Consider the following 21,532-nt stretch of genomic DNA (forward strand, 5'->3'; position numbering starts at 1 on the left):
TGTCTGAATAAATAGAGCCTCATTCTGTAATGTTGTAGCAAAGGCATTTTCTGAAAAATGTTCATCTTCTGCAACTAAAACTTTGGCCGCAATCTTCTTAAAGTAACTTCTAATAAAATAAACTCAAAGAATCTGTGTCTTCTGATTTTCATGTAACAAATATGGCTAAAGCACCTAGAATGTGTGAATATCAGCATATGTTATGCATTTACATGTTTTAAACAACTGCCTTGAGACATGCAAATTCTGTATTTATTTTTCTTTGAATATGCACTTTTTAAAAGCCTTTTGTTGCTATAAGGATTATGGCAAAGGATTGTAAGGTCATGACAGTAAATTTAATAATTATAGATTTATCTCATGTCATTAATGATAAGATTACTGTAGCAAGAACATTTATCCTCCTCTCTATAGCTCTACAGAAAGACTACCTAGCTTATATTTCTCCCACATAAATTTCAAAACCAGTCATTCTTCAGAAGGGTCCTGACTTTGGTGACCTGGCAGGGCTGTGCATCCCTTGAGCTGGGCTGAGGCATGGGTCCTGGATGATACACCAAGTGGCCAGTAGGGGCAGCAGCATCCAGTTGCTGTCCTAAACCCTAAGATCAGAAGAGATGAGCCATTTTAGCCACTAGTATCTGAATGTACTCCTTTTAATCAGTGAGCACCCACTATGCTGCCCTTAAAAAGGAGGTATTAATTGTGCTATATTTGCAAAGGGTCAAGAGAACAGAGATGGGTAACCATTGATCACCTTTTAGTTTTAGTTATATGATAAAGTGAGAAATATGTTCACTGCATATGTATCTCACACACAACTAAATGAGACCATGACAGAAAGTAGAAGTAGATGGTGAGATATACTAACCTATTTAAATTAAGTTTAATACGATTATTAATAATAATGCCTTGAAATAAAAAATCCTGGGCAAATACTGAACCACAATACAGAGATCACATGCAGAAACCAAAATTGTAGTGTGGTCTCCTAGAAGCCAAATGAAACAAGGTCATGACCCACTGAGCCACCCAGGCACCCCAAGAGGTATTCTTAAATGATTCAGGAAAAATGTTACTTTTCCTGTTCTTAAAACTCTTTGGCAAGTTTAAAATTGTTTCAAAAGATTTTTTAAAAAGAAAAGAGAGAAAAGGAATTTGAGGAAATAGTGATAGCAAGCACAAACCATTCATTCAAAATATACTTCTATAAAACAGCAAGAAAACAAATAAGAAAAAAATACCATAGGGATATGTGAAATCAGGAGAAGATTCTTTTAAGCTGGGTATTGGGTATATCCACTGTGTCTGTAAGCTACTGGGAGTGATGCGGCAGAGAATAAATTGTATTATTGAGTAAAGAGGGGCAAAGTTGCAGCAACAAAGCCCTTGAGTAGATGAGGATGGGATTCAGGTCCAGGAACACGAGTTGCCAATATTTAGAAGCATAGAAAATTAATCTACTGAAAGAAAGAGAAGACGAAATCTATCAGTCTGGAGGCACGTAAATTTGTAGATTTAATCATGGAAGCATAGGGAGGCTCTTTGTTCTATTTTGCCCGTGATGTATCAATTTGTCAGGCAAGGGAGAAAGGAAACCAGAAGTCCATTATGATATGGATCGTGAAATATAGGCTAGATGAAAGGAGAAATAAGGAGATAATTAGGATGGTGGGCCATGAAAAGGTGATGGGGTTAATGGATTAGAGGTTTTGATGTGATAAAGTATCTGAGAGATGTGCTAGAGAACAGAAGTAGGAAATTAGGGATAAGTATTCAGAGAGAAGGATGTTTGAAAGTAAGATACTCATCCTATTCAGTTGGGTTTCATATTAACAGCAGAAACAATTTAGTTTGGGACACCTGGGTGGCTCAGTCATTAACCATCTGCCTTCGGCTCAGGTCATGATTCCAGGGTCCTGGGATCGAGCCCCACGTAGAGCTCCCTGCTTGGTGGGAAGCCTGCTTCTCCCTCTCCCGCTCCCCCTGCTTGTTCCTCTCTCGCTGTGTCTCTCTCTGACAAATAAATAAAATCTTCAAAAAAAAAAGACTTAGTTCAGTTATTTTAGGACTGAAGATTTATTGGTGTCAGAAATGATGTGGATAGATCAGAATAAAAACAGTATTGGGTACAGTATTGGACACAGAACTGTAAGGGAACACCGAGATACAGAAAAATCAAATTCTTTTCCTTTTCATTCTTCTTTTTTTTTTTTTTTTAGATTCTTATTTTAGTCAAACATGTAAAGAAGGGATTTTGAAATCATAAAATGAGTGGATTTAAAAGCACAACCCACAAATTTCAAAAGCCTTATGCATAGGGTGCCTGGGTGGTTCAGTGTGTTAAGTCTCTGCCTTGGGCTCAGGTCATGATCCCAGCATCCTGGGATCGGAGTCCCGCATAGGGCTCTCTGCTCAGCAAGGAGCCTGCTTCCTCCTCTGTCTCTGCCTGCCTCTCTGTCTACTTGCGACCTCTCTCTGTATCAAATAAATAAAATCTTAAAAAAAAAAAAGAGCCTTATGCAATATGATAGGAATATATTCAGCCACTTTACTACCCTTAATAATCTGTCCCTATTAGGAATGGATTTATGTTACTGAGAAAAATCTGTGGCATTTCTTAATGGCTGTTGAAAAAAAGATAAACATAAGTGAGGGAACAAAGTCATTTAGATAATGTCAATTCTGAGCCAGTTTAAAGAATATATATAAGTTTTCATCTGTTATCAATATCAAAGCATATTTTCTCATTACAGAAATACGTGGAAATCTTTATAACAATGTGAAATATCAAAATTAATTTATATTCTACTACAATAATGACAAAGAATATGTTTGGTAAAATAACCTCGGGTCACTCCCTACCATTGTTTTGTCCTCAGTAGAAAGCACAGATCACCAACTGGGTACTTCTCTGATCTGTGAAGTAAGTGGAGAGGGAACAATGAATGATTATTTTTGGTGACAGCTGAGACTATATGTAAGTGGCTAAAGACATGAGTATTTCATCTATTGTTTCAAAATAATTAAGTCACAGAACATTCGTGGTGAAATGTGCACATTTTAAATGAGTTTTAGAGTGGTTGTTTACTCCAGAATAGCCTTTAATGTATTCTCGGTTCCTCTCTTCCTTTCTCTTGGTCATGGTTCCTTAAATGTGCCTCGCTTTTCCCCAAGAACTGTGCCATTGTTTTTCTCTTTTCTTTTTATAGAGCTTTAATAGATTTTTTACAATTTCTGTTTGTTCCATTATGCTTCACAACATCGGCACAAATAGGTAGAACAGCTAGTTTTAAAGATCATTTTTCTAAATTAAATTCACAGCTCTTAAGTCCAGAGTTTATGGAATTATAAGGTAGAACCAGCTGTTAGAAAGACAAATAAAGCCCCACAAACTTGTATGGTTGTTTCCATGTTAGGGGCTATCAAAATCTTCTTAGAGACACAGACTGAAAACAAGTACCAGGCACTCAATCTCTCTTCTCTAACATAGATTTAATTCAATAAGACTAAAGAATGGTCCACACTTCCTAATTAGGAATTTTACTTCCTAAAATATAAATGTATTGCTTTTTAAAATAAATATATGATGCAGGGGCACCTGGGTGGCTCGGTGGGTTAAAACCTCTGCCTTCAGCTCAGGTCATGGTCCTAGGGTCCTGGGATGGAGCCCCACATTGGGCTCCATCCTCAGCAGGGAGCCTGCTTCCCCCTCTCACTGTGCCTGCCTCTCTGCCTACTTGTGATCTCTGTCTGTCAAATAAATAAATAAAATCTTTAAAATAAACATATGATGCATAGCTTAATATAGGAAAATACACAATCTTAACTATAATTCATGAATTTTGACAAATATATATATGTAATATATATATTTAAGCAATGCCCAATGAAGATAAAGTACATTTCTGTCACCCTAAAAGATCCTTCGTGCTTTTTCCTGTCAACCATCCCCCTTACCATAGAGAACACCATTATTGACTTTTATCATTAGATTAGTTTTGCCTGTACCTAAATTTCATGTAAACACAAGCATTCATTAGTAAGCTGTTAGGTCTAATCTCTTTTCCTGAATATTGCAGCAATGAAGTTTATTCAAGTCGTTTTGTGTAGCAGCAGTTTGCTTTTTTTTATTGTGTGGTATCCGTTATGTGAATATACCACAATTTATCCCCAACTGTATGTTAGACATTTGGATTGTTTCTATTTGGAGCTATTAAGAATAAGGCTGCTGTGAGAATTCTAATGCAAGCCTTTTGACAGACGTCTGCACTCATTCATCCTGGGTCTATACCAAGGAATAAGATTGCTGAGCCATAGAACAGGTGCATACTTAACCTTGATGATCCTGAAAACAGTTTTCTACTTGGTCCTACAGTGTTGTATTCCTAACAACAGTATAGAGCGTTTCCATTGCTTTACATCATAGCCAGAACTTGGTTTTGTCTGTTTAATTTCATCACCGTGTGAGTCTGAAGCAGTATCTCACTGTGGTTTTAATTTGTGTCTCCCTGATAGCAGGACTAAGCTAAGGCAAGTAAAATAGTAACTTGTGTATAAAATTTAAGAGGAAGAACACTTAAAAATTCAGTAATCAAGAGAAATAATATTTAATGAGATCGTTTTTAAAATAAAGATTAAGGCAAGTAACCCATGTGAAACAAAATATCAAAAATTTAAGTAAATCTGCACTATGCTTATGAAGATCGGGATAATCCTTTATATTTTTCCAATTATTGTAAGGTTAACTCTAGCTCTTTGTAAGGAAGTCTGGTAATCAGAGCAGATCAATTTTCTTCTATTCCTAGTTTTTGTGCATCTATTGAGATGGTCATATGGTTGGTCTTCTTTCTTGATTATTGACCGATACTAAAATTTAAAACCAAACATATTTTCTATTTGTAAGCCCAATGTCATTGTGATATGTTAACCTATTCATATAGGATTCATTTTTAAAAGATTTCTATAGAATTTATACCCCTGTATTTCTAGGAGAGATCTCTTGTGTTTTTTCTTTTTTTGTACGGTTTTGATATTAAGATCATGCTAATATCATAAAATGAGATGGGAATATTACCATCTTTTTATATTTCTGGAGGAATTTGTGTAAAATTGGTATTATTTCTTCCTTAAATATTGGGGAAAATATAACTACTAAAGGTAGTCATTAACCTTGAAAATGTCTTGAGAATCAACTGATTTATAGATACGGTATATTCAACTTTTCTATTTCATCTGTGTAGGCTTTGATAAAATGTGTTTCCAGTGAATTTTTCCATTTTATTTATGTTACCAACTTTATTTGCACATAGATGTCTGTATTATCTTATTGGTTTGATGCCCACAGGATTTATAGGGATATCTCTGTTTCATTTCTGTTATTAACAATTTGCATTTCCTTTTCAGTTGTTTTCTATACCAGTCCTTCTATACTTTCCTTAATTTTATTTTATTTTTTAAGAAGAACACGCATTGGTTTCTTTGTTGAGTTTCTCTATTGTATTGTATTGTATGATTCAGTCTGATGCCTCTTACATTTCTTGAGATGAAAGTTTAAGATTGTTAGTTTTTAACATTTTTTTCTTTTCTCATATATGCATTAAGAACCATAAATTTCCTCTTAATCGCTGCTGCAGCTGTATCCCTAAAATTTGACATTTCTGTTTTTTAAATCTCTTTTACTTAAAAATATTTCAAATTATTATTGTGATTACTCTGGTAACCTACAAGTCATTTAAAAGTTTAAAATTGCTTAACTTCCAACCATCTAGGGGTTTTCTAACAGAATAGGTTTTGATTATTAGTGTAACTGTACTATAATCAGAGCTTATAACCTCTTTATTCCATTCCTTTGACATTTGTTAGGACTTGCTCTGTAGTCTTTCAGAGTCTATTTTGGAAGAAGATCCATGTGTCTATGTGTATTTGAAAAAAATGTGGACCTACAGTTATAGGAGGTGATATTCTGTGTGAGTCAATTAGGTCAAATTGTTTCATCATGCTGCTCTAAACTTCTATATTTTTTTATTGATTTTGAAATTGCTTGTTCTGTTACTGAGGCAAAGGGTTCAGATCTCTAATAATGATTATGGACTTATCTATTTTTCCTTTCATTCTCTTTTTTGTTTCATATATTTTGATGATGATAATGATAATGATGATTTTAAGAGAAAAAGAAAGAGCATGAGCAGGGGACAGCAAGAGTGTCCCACTTGAAACCAAGACGTGGGAATTGATTTCACGACCTTGAGATCATGACTTGAGCCAAAATTAAGAGTCAGATGCTTAACCAACTAAGCCATCCAGACACTCCTATTTTGATATTATTAAATGCATACATATTTATGATTTCATCCCTTCTCGTTGACACTTTTATCATTATAAAATTTCCCTCTTTATCTCTAGAAATACTTCTCACTTAGAGTCTGCTTTTTCCGATAGTAATGCAGACACGCCACCATTTTATTAGTTAGTGATTTCCTAGTACAGTGAATTCTGTTTGTTCTATAAAGTCACTGTGACTTTAAATACAAGTTAAATATTAAATTACTGCTTTTATGGGCAATACAGAGTTAGGTTCCTGTGAGCCTCTGGTCACAGCAATTTTATCAACTGATTACTACATAACTGATCACTTCATTGTTTCATGTATGCTTCTGTTTAAAGACCCATTACTTAATATGTATTTACTTTTGAACAATATGGGTTTGAAATGCATGGTCCAATGACAAACAGATTTTTCTCAATAAACATATTGGGAACATTTTTGAAGATTCGCAATCATCTGGAAAAACTCACAAACCCTGTAGTCTACAAATACTGAAAAAATTAAGAAAAAGCTAGTTATGTCATGCATACATGAAACTATGTGGATACTAGTCTATTTTATTACATATAACCACAAAAAATATATAGATCTTTTTTAAAAAGTAAAACTTATCAGAACTTGTGCATATACTTATTGACCATACATAGTGCCATTGGCAGTTGAGAGAAATATAAACAAAAGTAAAGATGCAGAATTAAAACATAACTGCGTGATATTAATTTGTAGTACATATTACTACCATAATTTTGTAGCCACCTCCTGTTGCTGTTATGGTATTGTGAGCATTTACTTAAAATGCCATATGACACTAATCATCTCCACGTGATCAGTCCGCCTCTACAGTAAATTGCGTATCATGGTAAAAAGTGATGTCTCATGGTCTCAGGCATTTTTTCATTGTGCTTCGTGCAATACCATAAACCTTAAATAAGGTCACAGGACCTGTACCAAGTGCACTAGTAATGCTGGAAGTTCTCATAAGAAGCAAAGTCATGACATTACAAGAAAAACTGGAGTTACTTGATAGGTACTATAGATTGAGGTCTGCAGCTTCGGTTACCTGCCATTTCAAGGTAAATGAATTCAGCATAAAAACCATTAAAAAAAAAAAGAAATAAAAGGAAATTTATGAAGCTTTCACTGCAGCTACAGCAGCAGACACAAAAACATTGCACTTTTTGCAAAATATCTTGTTATCTTGTGTTAAAAATGCAGCTTTTAAATGGGCACAGGGTTGCTATTAGAAAGGCATACCTATAGACTCTAATACAATTTGAGAAAAGTGAATTCATTACATGACAACTTAAGCAAAATGAAGGTGAGGGATCTAAAAGCTGGAGAATTTAATGCTAACAAAGGATGGTTTGATAATTTTAGGAAGATGTTTGGTTTTTAAAATGTCAAGATAATAGGACCAAGAAGCAGCAGAGGAGTTCCCAGATGCCATTAGGAAAACCTTTGGAAGACTGTTTGTCTGAACAGATTTTTAATGCAGGCAAAAGTACCCTATTCTGGAAAAGAATGCCACAAGACATTTATTAGTAAGGAAGAGAAGCAAGCACCGGGAATTAAGGCAAGAAAGAATAGGTTGAATCCCCTATTTTGTGTAAATGCAGCTGGGGTTGAAAGCAAAACTGTCCTTATCTATAAAGCTGCTAACACTTGAGCCTTGAAGGGAAACAATTAATACCAGCTGCGGTTGGCTGTATACCAAGAAAGTCTGGACAACAAGAACCCTTGTCCTGGATTGGTTCCACTGATGCATTGTTCCTCAAGTCAGGAAGTCAGAAAGTACCTTGCCAGTAAGAGACTGCTTTTTACAACTCCTTCAATACTGTACAAACCCTCCTGGCCACCAGAACCCCATGAGCTCAATATCAACAATGCTGACTTGGTCTACTTGCCCCTAAGCACAATGTCTCTAATTAAGCCTCTAGATCCAGGAGTCATAAGGTCCATTAAGGCTCAGCATACATGATACCCTTTCAAAAGGATTGTCGGTGCTATGGAAGAGAACTCTAACAGAACATCATGACAGTCTGAAGGATTATGTAAATTGAAGATGCCATCGCTGTCATAGAAAAGACTGAGACATATCAAGCTCAAAATGATAACCTCCTGCTAAAGAAAACTGCATCCAGATGTTGTACATGACTTCACAGGATTTATGACAGAGTCAATCAAGGAAACTGTGAAAGAGATTGTAAATATGGCCAAAAAAGGTGGAGGGTGCGAAGGGTTTCAAGGTATGGATCTTAGAGAAATTTGAGAATGAAAGAATAGACAACACAACAGAGAAATTAACAGAAGATGACAATGCAACTGGGTGCTTCTGAACCAGTGCCAGATGATGAGGACAAAGACATAGAAGAAGCAGGGCCAGAAAACAAATTGATATTTGAAAATCTGGCAGAAGTGTTCCAATTATTCAAGACTGCTTTTGACTTCTTTTATGACATGGACACTTCTAGGATACAGGCACTGAAATGAAATCAAACCCTGAAAAAAGAATTAGTATTACATAGAAACATTTTTAGAAAAATAAAGAAAAGCAGAAAATTCAGATAGAAATGATGATTATGGTATTTCTGCAACATTCCACCTGACTATCCTGCTTCCTTTTCTACCTCCTCCACCTTTTCCAACTCTGCAGCCCTTGAGACAGCAAAATGAACCCCTCCTCTCCCTCCTCTTCCTCAGCTTACTTGATAAGAAGATGGTGAGGATGAAGACCTTTATGATAAGTCACGTTCACTTAAAGAACAGTAAACAATCATACAGTTAATAAATCTATCTATTGTGCATGTGTCTAAATGACTTCATGTAAAAATCTTATGATTTCTAAAACTTCTTGTAGAAATCTCTAGACTTCATATAGAAATCTCTAGAACTGGAGAGATATTTTGTCGTCGTCATCATCGTCATCGCCTAAGTACTCACCATGTGGGCAAGAATTGCATGGAGGTGGATAACCTGCCCTTACACAGGCATAAGGTGAGTGATATTTTATATAAAATTAATAATATGTTGGCTTTCTCATATTTTATAACTTTGCTTTCAAAGAATTACGTTACCATATGGTATGTCCTTCTCTATTGGAGAAACTGCATATCAGCCTATCATCATAAGCAAGTATTTGAAAAAAAAAATCAGAACAATGCTTTCAATACTGTACTATGAATATGATTGCAAGACCATATGCCATACAAAATTTATATTGATTTATTCATCAGTGTGTAGGTTAGGCTACTCTGAAGCAGTCATATCAATTACTCTCAACTACCATAAAGCAATCATATTGCTACGACTTTGTTATCAATACATGAATAATTATACCTGTAAATAAATATGAACTTCTTTTTCCCATCACCTTTTCAGTTTTGATGTCTAATGTTAGTAATACATATAACATCTATAGTGTTTTGTATCATATAAGACAATATTGATGTAGGTCCCAACAGGTGACTTATCTTGTAAATTATAGATGATGTGAACTACAGTGTTGGTACAGTACAATACTGTAAATGTATTTTCCTTCCCTTATGGTTTCCTTAACATTTTCTTTTCTCTAACTTACTTTATTGTGAGAATACGGCATATAATACATTTAACGTACAAAATAATACATGTTCATCAAATGTTGATGTTATTGGTAAGGCTTTCAGTCAACAGGAGGTGATCAGTAGTTAAGTTTTTGGAAACTTAATAAAAGTCAAAGTTATATGCAGATTTTTGATTGCATGGTGGGACCTTGCTCCCCATCTCCTGCTGTTCGAGGGTCAATTTATACTGTTGATTCAGTAACACTGAATTTATGAGCAACACTCTATGGCTCATGCCTAAAGAAAACTAACACACCTGTTTCTCTAACAGCCTTCCTTCTCTTAGGAACACTAGACATCATTTCAATGCTACATGTGAGAGCCATTTAAACAAACAAATTTAAAGAGATACAAAGTTGGGTGAGCCTGGTGGTGGGGTATCATGGAGGGAATGTACTGCATGGAACACTAGGTGTGGTGCATAAACAATGAATTCTGGAACACTGAAAAGAAATAAAATAAAATAAAACAAAATGAAAAAAAATTTAAAAATAAAAGTAAAAAATAAATAAATAGGAAAAACTGTCACTAAATTGAATGCAAAAAGGACACTACCTGTTTGTTAGAAGACTCCAATTCCATCACTCTGCACAGATTAACAAATGACTGCAAAGGTGCTAAGACTCTTGATTCCAGGTTACAAATAAGTTTTAACAAGTAGGTGAGTTTGCAATCTGTAAATAAAGGAATCACATGTGTGTATTTTTCTCTCCTTTCAATTTAAATCTGAGTTCTTTATACCTACACATGTCTTTTTTAAAAACAACAATGTTCAGATCATATTCATTTCTAATATCTGTTCTAACAACTTTTATCTTTTTTTAAAGATTTTATTTCTAAGCAATCTCTACACCCAACATGGGGCTCAAACTCACAACCCCAAGATCAAGAGTCATACACTCTCCTAGATGAGCCAGCCAGGCACCCTGACAATTTTTATCCTCTAATGGCAATTTTTCATCCATTTAGAATTAATATAATTACCAACATATTTTTTTTTAAATTTACCATCTTTCCATTAACTTTCTAAATGTGTCATAGGGTCGATGCTCCTTATTTTACCTTTCTTGTCTTCTTTTGGATTATTATTTAAGTTACCTATTTTTTAGTTATTTTTAAAAACTTTTTATTTAGTGGTACCCTAAGGAATACAGTGGTTTCTTTCCTTGCTAAAGTTTGATGAGTTAAATGAGTACTTGGAAGTCTTTCTCTGTTGCAAGAACTTTTTAACCTCTCTTCACAAGATAGTTTCTAGAAACATTCATTATTATGAGCCCCTCCAGTTCATTTTACTGCCATCACCACGTCCACCAAGGATTGACTATTCACTGAAAACTGTGTTTAAGAGGGATCAACAGAAGATGTTACATTTATACCATATTGTATTATGAAGTTCCTACTGCAAGAAATACCACACAAACACATTTTTCTTATTTCCTGACATCAACACATCAAAAGTGAGATAAACTTTAATATTACATAAAACCTATAAAACAAGCTCATGTAGACTTAAAAAATCTCCTTTAAACCTACTTTAGTTGCAGAAGTAAATTATAAAATGTTTGTATAATACTGAGCAGTTACTGTAATTAAATTGTAATAATTGTAATATAATTATACTGTCAGATTAGATCGAAACAAAATTAGTTTCATTTTGAGAGATGATTTGGATGCATTTAAGCCTTTTCTATTCTCTGAGACAGAAACTTTCTGACTTTTGATACTTTAATAGATCTAAAACTATCATTGTGAGATAACTCTAGAGAACAGTGGAGGAGAGAAGCAGAAGGGTGTAACTAGTTAATCATTACTGATTTGTAAGCATTTCTTTCATGGTTATTCACATTTTCTACTTTAAGTCCATTTTGCAATTCATAATTTTATTAAGAATGTATTATTAAAATTCTTTTTTATGTAGATTTGTCTAATTCTCAAATGTATATGCATATTTAATTATGAAAGCAACAAAATCTATCAAAGGAAATTTAAAAATACATTACAAAATGTTACCATTAAACTCAAATATGCAAAGGGAACCATTGTTAAACTGTATCAATCCAGTAATATCCATTTAATCTAGCCATCTGAAAGAGTTAATATATGTACTGATTCTTCAACTTTATATTGTCAATTTTTGATAAAGATTTTATTTATTTTTATTTTTTGAAGAATCTATCCATTTATCTTACAGAGGGAGAGAGAGAGACAGTAAGAGAGGGAATACAAGCAGGGGGAGAGGGAGAAGCAGGCTCCCAGTTGAGCTGGAAGCCCAATGTGGGGCTCGAGGACCCCAAGATCATGACCCAAGCCAAAGTCAGACATTTAAGGATTGAGCCACCTGAGGGTCCCAGTAAAGATTTTATTTTTAAGTAACTTCTACACCTGACATGGTGCTCAAACTTACAACTCCAAAATACAGAGTCTCATGCTCCTCAACTTTTTATGGCTGTGGCTTTGGGTTGAAAAGACAAGTTCTAACAAGATGTATTCAATGTAATAATGTTTAAGAATTTTTTAAGTAATTAAATTATATTATTGAAATACATGTGTATAGGAATTATATTAAAAATAAATGAAAATTATAGTCTTCAAATAAGAATTAATAAAAGACAAAAATGGGATGGGAGGGGCCACTGAGTGGCTCAGTCCGTTAAGCATCTGACTCAGTTTTGGTTCAGATTGTGATCTCGTGCGTTGTGAGATGGAGCCCCACATTGGGCTCAGTGGGGAGTGTGCTTGAAACTCCTTCCTTCTTCCCTCTGCTCTCCCCCATGTGCTTACACACTCTCTCTCTCTCTCTCTCAAATAAATAAATAAATCTTTAAAAAATAACATGGGTATGTAGGCATTTTTAGCTTCTAATTGTAACTATTTTTTATTTTTAAAGATTACTTCATTTATTTGGGAGAGACAGAGAGAGAAAGAGTATGTGAGAGAGGGGAGGGGCAGACAGATTCTTTAAGCAGACTCACCACTAAGCACAGAGCCTGATGCAGGTTCCATCTCATGACCCATGAAACCATGACCTGAGCTGAAACCAAGAGTTTAATAGACTGAGTCCACCCAGGCTGCCACTTTTGTTTTTTAGAAAAGAGAGAGAATTGAAGTAAATATGATAAAAAATGTCACATCTGCCAGACAAGTATTTTGTTAGTTTTATATTTTCCACACTTTTCTATGTCTTTAAATATTTTATTATTAAAAATACAAACTAAACACATTTAAAAAACAGATTTTGAATACACTTCATGCAATATATATATATATATATATATATTTTTTTTTTTACTTTTGAATTCAACAATGTCTCACCTTAAAATTCTAACTCTTCATCTACATTCATGGAGTTTTATTTTTGGTAACTCTATTAGTTAGATGAATTTTTTTTTTTTTTCATTTTCTTGTTTGGGCATTTTCTTATTTGTTTAAGAAATTCTTCCTCGCAGTACACTTTCAAAAAATTCCAGTTTTCAGGGGTGCTTGGGTATTTCAGTCAGCTAAGGCACTGACCTTGGTTTTAGCTCAGGTCATGATCTCAGGGTCATGGGATTGAGCTCTGCAGAGTCTGCTGGATATACCACTCTTCACCTCTGCCCCTCCCCCTCACTCTCTTTCTCTCTAAAATAAATAAATAAATCTTTAAAAAAAAGAAATTTCAATTTTTAGCATATAGTATTCTTCTTATCACATATCTATATCCATATCTAACTCTCAATTGATAAGGATAAAGATATATATTATTTATTTAATCACTTGCTTGTTTATTTTGGTTTGATATATGTATGTATTGAAAAATTTCACCACAATGAGCATAATTACAATTTTTCTTCTTGTGTTAAAAACTTTTAAGATCTACTATTCTAGCAAATTTCAATATGTAATTTGGTATTATTAACTATAGTGACTATGTTGTACATTACACACCCAGGAATTATTTCTTTTATAATTAGACATATATATATATTTGACCAACTTTACCCACTTTAACCACTCTCCAACCCCCACCTCTGGCAATCACCAGTTTGTTCTCTGAATTTAAGAGCTTGGTTATTTTGTTGTTGTTGGTGGTGGTGGTTTATTTGTTTGTTTGTTTGTTTTAGCTTCCACGTGTAAGTGAGATCATATAGGATTTGTCCTTCTCCCTCTAACTTATCTCACTTAGTGAAGTATCCTCAAGGTTTATCTATGCTGTTGCAAGTGACAGCCTTTTTAATGGCTGAATAGCATTCCATTGTGTGTGTGTGTGTGTGTGTGTGTGTGTACATGTATCACATTTTCTCTTCATCCATCCATTAGTTGACACAGGATTTTTCCATTTTTTTATTATTATAAATAATGCTGCAAGAAACACAGTTGGGTGTTCAGATAGCTTTCTGAGTTAGTGTTTTCACTTCTGGTGGGTAAATAGCCAGAAGTAGAATTGCTGGATTTTATAACAGTAATATTTTTAGTTTTGGGAGAAACACCCATACTGTTTTCCATAAGGTCTGCATCAATTTATAACCCCACCAATGGTGCAAAGTGTTCCTTTTTCTCCACATCTTCACCAACAGTTTTTTCAACTTTTTTACAATAGATGTTCTTTAACAGGTAAGAAGGGATATCTCAGTGTGGTTTTGATTTGCATTTCCCTGATTATGACTGCTGCTGACCACATTTTCATGTATTTGTTGGCTATCTGTATATCTTCTTTGAAAAAAAAAATGTTTTTGTTTTTTAGATGGGGGGGGGAGGGACAGAGGGAGGTGGAGAGAGAGAATCCTAAGCAAGCGCCACACCCAGCATGGAGCCTAATGTGAGCCTGATCTCACAACCCTAAGTTCATGACTGGAGCTAAAATCAAAAGTTGGATGCTTAACCAACTGAGCCACCCAGCCCTTTGAAAAACAAATGTTTATTCAGATCCTTTGCCTAATATTTAATCAGATTTTTTTTTTTTTGCTATTGAGTTGCATGAGTTCCTTATATATTTTGAGTATTAACCCCTTTATATGAATTTATATTTAAATAAATGCCTTACATTTTTTGGATTATTTAGTAAGCACTGGTTATTTCCTAATGTCACTCACCTTGTCAGATTCACTATTATACATTCATATATTTTATTTTACTGAATATTTTCCAAAGTCTTAAAAAAATATTTTAAAAAATAAGAGAATCCCAAATTAGTGTCCAATAATGTTACAAATTAATGGAAAGTTAATGTAAATGTTCAAGTTGTACAATTTTTGTAACCTCCAGCATATTTTTTTTACAATGTTTACAATGTTTTCCCTAAAAACAGAGCAGGGCACCTGGGTGGCTTGGTCAGTAGAACATGCACCTTTTGACCTCGGGTTGTGTGTTCAAGCCCCACATTGGATGTAGACATTACTTAAAGATAAACTTTTTAAAAAAATCTGAGTGCAAAATTTATCAGGAGCCCACAAACACACTAAAATCTTTTATTCAAAAAATTAATAAAAATACCGATGGGAATTTTTGCTACTCAAAGAAATCTTCTCAACTGCACTATCAAATTCTCATTACACCCACACATTCTTCAACACAAATACAAGCGCTTTGACAGGGTTCAGAACAAATCCTCCAAAATGTGCCACTTTGGCATATGGATTCTTTTGAGTTGAAGGCAATCAAGACCTAGGGGCGCCTGAGTGGCTCAGTGGGTTAAGCTGCTGCCTTTGGCTCAGGTCATGATCTCAGGGTCCTGGGAACGAGTCCCTCATCAGGCTCTCTGCTCAGCAGGGAGCCTGCTTCCCTCTCTCTCTCTGCCTGCCTCTCTGACTACTTATGATCTCTCTCTGTCAAATTAATTAATTAATTAATTAAAAAAAAAAATCTTTTACCTCAATCTTAAACCACCTAAAATAAATTAGATATAAAGCCAGGCCTAGAAAAAGAGCTATTACTAAGAGATAACTTTTTATCTTAATGGCCTATCTCTAAGGCAGGACAAACATCTAATTCACAAACCTCTGTTCCTCTTATTCTGTGACTCGCCCTCCTCTCCTTTAAAGTCTCAGGCTTTCATTCCAATTCCTTATTCAAGATAACATATAAACTTCAATATCCTGGCTTGTCCTTGTGTCCCATATTTTTATGAGGTCCCTGAACCTATGTAATTCAATTTATTTTTCCCCTGTTACTCTGTTTTAGGTTCCTTGATTTTTAGACCAGCTAAAGAATTCATAAAAGTAGAAGGGAATTTTTTCCTTCCCCAACAGTTGGTATAGTCCATAGAATAAATATTTCACTAACTAGACACTGCTCGCTTTGAGGCTGCTAGAGCAAAGAGATCTTGGTCTTACAGATGCCAGCAGGAGGTAAGAATTCTTATCATGTCAGTCTCCTGGAGCTCTACCTGCAGTGGAAGTGATAGTAGTGAGAGTCCTTTTTCTTTTTCTAGATTTAGATTATCAGGAGAGACTATTTGTGGAACAAGTGCCTTGGATATAGTGACTCTGTAAAATTTTGTTGTGAGTACTCCAGGTTTTTATTGATCCTTTTCCTCCCAGAGAAGGTCACTGTTTTTCTTTTTCTCTGTCTGTCATAGGAAGAAAAACCATAGGGAAAAATGCAGGCCCTAAAGCCTGCTCTTCTACGCAGCCTTATAGACTGATGAGTTTACTGTCCTCGCCAGACTGGTGAATAGTTTGGAAGCTGATATTCAGAGCTTGAGAGGAATTTTTTTTTTCTTTTTTGTCCTTCTAGTCTTTATTTTAGTAAAGCTATGTACCCAGACGAAATGAAACAAATTGAGGATAATGCAGTTGGATGCAGCGGTCATCCTAAATCTAAGTAGTAACACAATTCCTTGAGAGATTAAAAACAGCTGTTCCTATCTTACAAATCTTTGCAAAACTAGAAACACAGACCCAGAGACAATTCAAAGTCAATCTATTCTTTCTACCAATCCCATATCCCCCACCCTCTTCTTTACCTTAAAAGCCTTCTAAGTATTGCCCTTAGAGAACCAAAGTCTCTTTTTGGAGAAACTTGATTGTTTTTTTCTGTGTCTCTGTGAGGTAAATTTTGTACACTCACCTACTCTAGGAACTAGGAGACATTTTTTGAAATGGAAACTCTAGGGAGAGGTCTCATATCAGAAGGGGGGACAAAATGAGAGAAAGGGAGAGACAGAGGTAGTATTTGGAAATTGGGCAAATGAAAAATCTTCTCAACAAATATTAGTAACTGTGAGGTCTCTTTGCATTTGTCTGTATGTTTATGTATGTCTATATGTTATGTATGTCTGTATGTTGTCTCTGTTATAGAATTTGTCAGAGATAAAATAACTTAAGATAATGGCTGGATGTTTAATAACTCATGATATATTCATGACTAATCTAAACATAATTGTTAAGAACAAATGAATTAAATAAATGTAAGATAAAAGTTTATAAATGAACTTTTCAGCAATATTTATTTTATAAATACATGTAGTTTTCTGAATCTCTTTGATAACTTCCACTCAGAATTTTTCTAAGTTAAATTAAATGCTGGGAATACATTTAATGTCTAGATTATATGTAATAAGATAAAATACTGAAACATTAATGGCTGAATGTGTCTAAGTTTGTCTACATTTGTCTTATCACAGAGAAACTAAAGGTGTTTGTGTCTGTTAGGAAATACATCTTGTGCCACATTGAAAGATTATACTGTTATAAGGAAACATAGGCTTCTAGAAATTATGAAAATGTGTTTATAAATTTAAATCTAAACAATGCTGGTATAATAGAGATGTTTAAATTGCTTACTTTTTAGTTTTTCTAGAAATTAAGGTGTCTAAGGATTAAGAATTCTTATTAATATGTACAGTTAAAGCTACTGGAAATAATGAGGAAAACATCTCTGTATTCAAGAAAAGTAAAACATACTATGTCTAAGAAAAAGAAAGTTATAAAAGTTTTGTGGAAAAGGAATCTTTGGAAAAAAATTTGTGTATGTATGTGGTCTTTTTAGCGAATGTCGAAATGAATTTAATTAAGTGAATGGGCTTTAATATCAAAAGTAAACGTGCTAGATTAAAATTTGGTTTTATCTATGTTAAAAAGACCAAGTTTTCTTAAGCTATTGGTCTGCTTTTGATAATAAGAAATTTTAAAGGTATTTTCTTTGCTCTTAAAGTCAGCAGCTTAGAAATATCTTTTTAAAATTCTGTGTTTAACAAAATAATGCCCTGTATTTAATGTTGTTTTAATCAGGTATTTGATTACTTTAGAAAACTAAATCTTGTCAATGTTAAAAAAGCTAAGCTTTGCTACCAACTATGTAGCCTTCTGTATCTTCCTTAAAAACTCACTTTGAGTAAATAAAATCATTTCATAATAATTTCTGATCCTATGTAATCAAATGTTGAAAAAATTTTTTATATTTTTGACAAACTTCCCAAAACTCAATTTCTAAGTAAGATGTTTTAAACTTATATCTAACTTTAATAGCAGTTCCTGGTGGCTCAGTGGTTAAGCATCCACTCTTGATTTTGGCTCAGGTCATGATCCCAGAGTCATGAGATAGAGCCCTGCATTAGCCTCTGCACTGGCATGCATCCTGCTTAAGATTCTAAGATTCTCTCCCTTCCTTTCTTCCTCCCTGTCTCCCTGCCAGCCTGCTCTCTCTCTCTCAAAGAAAAAAAAAAAAAAAAAAGCTAACTTTAAGATATGAGATATTCCAGAGGGTCACTGGAACATCTTAAAAAGATCTGTTCTCTCTTCTTATTAAAAAAAAAAAAATGATATTACCTAATTAGGTTTATCTGCTATGTTCAGCTACATGGGAAGGATTGTCAAATAAGTGATGATGAAATTCCTAGGTTATATCGTGTGGGTGAATAATATTGAGGTAAGTGTTCTGGGAATTTTATAAAATTCCTAAAATTCTGATATGTCCTGGTATAATGTTATCACTCATAATTCTAGTTATTATCTCAACATGTTGTGTGTCACAAAAATAACCAAATTTCCTTGTCAACCGTATTAAAATGAACTCACATCAGATCTTTGATCACAAGCATTTTTAAGTCTTTTGTCATCTATAAATATTTGTTTTATTCTGGTGTTCACACATGTCTTTCATCTTCAGAGAGATTCACAGAAAGGAGTTTTGAAAAAACAGGCTTCTGATAACTTTAAGATTGTAAAACTAAATAGGGTAAGAATTTCCAGAACTCATTAAAAAATGGATTCAAGCAAAACAAGTATTAAGTACATGGGACTACAAACTAAATTATAATCAAACTAAATTATAGTTTAGTTTATACTATAAACTAATATTATAAGAATTATAATTCTTTATAACTTTTTGGTTAAAATATAACTGGTCCTCTAATCTTTTGTTTTCCAGTTATAAATAAGCATTTCCTCTTAAACTAACCATGACTTATAACAATTTGGTAAATTATACTTTTGTAAGGAAAATAGAAAATTCACCTTTCTTCCTCTACCTGATTGTTCCAGAATTTGGAAATTCTTAGTGAGTATTCTTATTTTCATGGCAATGAGGTAATTTATATAAATTCAATAAGAATCTGTTTTCCTTGTAATAAGACATAATTAGAAACATTAGTTATAATACCAAGGCTTTGGCTGAATATCATATTTGAGAAAGGTATAAATAGACTCAGATACAACCAGACGGGCTTCAGAACTTAAGGTTGGCTTGATGGAACTAATAATGCTCCCTGAAAAATTCAGCCTTGCTTTTAAAACTCTTGTCAGCTTTACTAGGTGAATCAGGAAAGTCTCTTCTTAGCAGGCACAGGAACCTCAAGATATTTTGGAGATCTTGAAAAGAGAGAAATTCACCCATATTTGGAGGTATTGCAGGCAGAGTCTTGGCTGCAGCTTCTTTGCTTTGAAAATCTTTTAAAAGTTCAATCTAATACTGGGTGTTATATGCAAACAATGAATCATGAAACACTACATCAAAAACTAAAGAAGTATTGCATGGTGACTAACATAACACAAGAATAATAAAAAAGTTCAATCTGAGATTCCTTATGAAAAGTTCCAACAAAGCAGATTTAAAAGAACTTATATAAGTCAATCACTATTCTTCTAGTTATTTTAGAAATAATTAGGCCAAGTTTATTGAAACTAGATATGGTTTGTAGGTGAATTAGTCTTAAGGTTATCTTTGATAAAAATGGGGGCAATCATAGTATACTTTTGTGGATATCAAATTTTACTGCTGTTAATTGTCTTTTTCTACTTCTAAAGTGAACTAGATTCTGCATTCTTCTAGTATCCTACAATATTTGGCTATTAACTCTCCAAACTCTCCAAACTAACCAAATTTCCAAATTTCTCCCACCCTTCCAGTGCAGAATCATTACAAACGAAAACTGCTCTACTCCCAGCATCGTGCAGGACAGAGCCGGACAACCTGATATACACTTCAGATAAATCACAACAACAGCTCATGTATAGACAGTCTTCATGCATGTTGCTGTGTGAGCTGCTTCGAACGATTACCAGAAAAATACATCAGACTGCCACTACTTGCCTTCACTTTGTCTAGATATCGTCCAAGCCAGACATCTAAAATCTTCCCAATTGGTTGTCTTCAGAATTTAGAAACTGGGGTTAAAATCTGTCCCAATTATTAATCTTTGTTTTTCTTTTATTTCTATATAAATGCGTGCCACAGGCCTAAGTTTGGGAGACCACATTTATCAACACCTCCTGAGATGAGGCACAGCTGCTCAACTGAACTGACCTGTTTTCAGGACTGAGCCTGGTTCAATGATATGCAGCAATCCACCAAACTGAAGGGGTTCAGAATGAGCCTTCCCAAAATATTCGACGTTGGCACATGGATTATTTTGAACAGAAGGCAATCAAAATCCACTCGACTCAAGAATAGCTTTTACTCCTTTAAACTACATAAAAGAATTTAGATAAGAAATCTGGCGCCAAAAGAAAACTATCCTAAGAGATAACTTATCTGAATGAACTTTACTGTATGGTAGGACAAACATTTAATTTCCAAACACTTGCTTTTCTTATCATCTTGTATATCATCTTCACCCACTTTGAAGTTCCAGAACCTTAGCTCATTCTTCAGCTCATCAGATGGTATATAAACCTCAATTGCTTGGTTTACCCTTGGGTTTCACATTCTTACGGGGGGGGGGGGGGAGGCATACTAATGTAATTAACTTTGTTTTTCTCCTGTTGATTTGATTATTAAGCCAGCCAGAGAACCTAGAAAGGTAGAAAGAAAAAATTTCCCTCCCCAATACTTTTTAGACCACCACTGGCAAGATCGTAAGTTAAACAAAGGCAGGACACAACTAAAGTTATGTAGTCCCCTACAGTTTGTTTTTATTTCTCTATAAAAACCACTGAAATACTTCTTTTATGTAATTTATTTTCATATTTAAATCATCCTTCAACTGTTAATGTTGCCCCATATTGAATTCTATAACACTTTTCCTACCATAAAAACAATAGGCAAACATAACCAACTCTATTTAGCACAAAAATAACACAACTTTATATGCCTTACTTCAAACCCAATGAACGGAAAATAAATCTGAACGTTGAAGAAGAGTCAAAGTGAATTATATGTCAATTTATTATATAAATTCATCAGTGAT

This window comes from Mustela nivalis (genome assembly GCF_964662115.1).
Source record: "Mustela nivalis genome assembly, chromosome: 12".
Lineage (NCBI taxonomy): Eukaryota > Metazoa > Chordata > Mammalia > Carnivora > Mustelidae > Mustela > Mustela nivalis.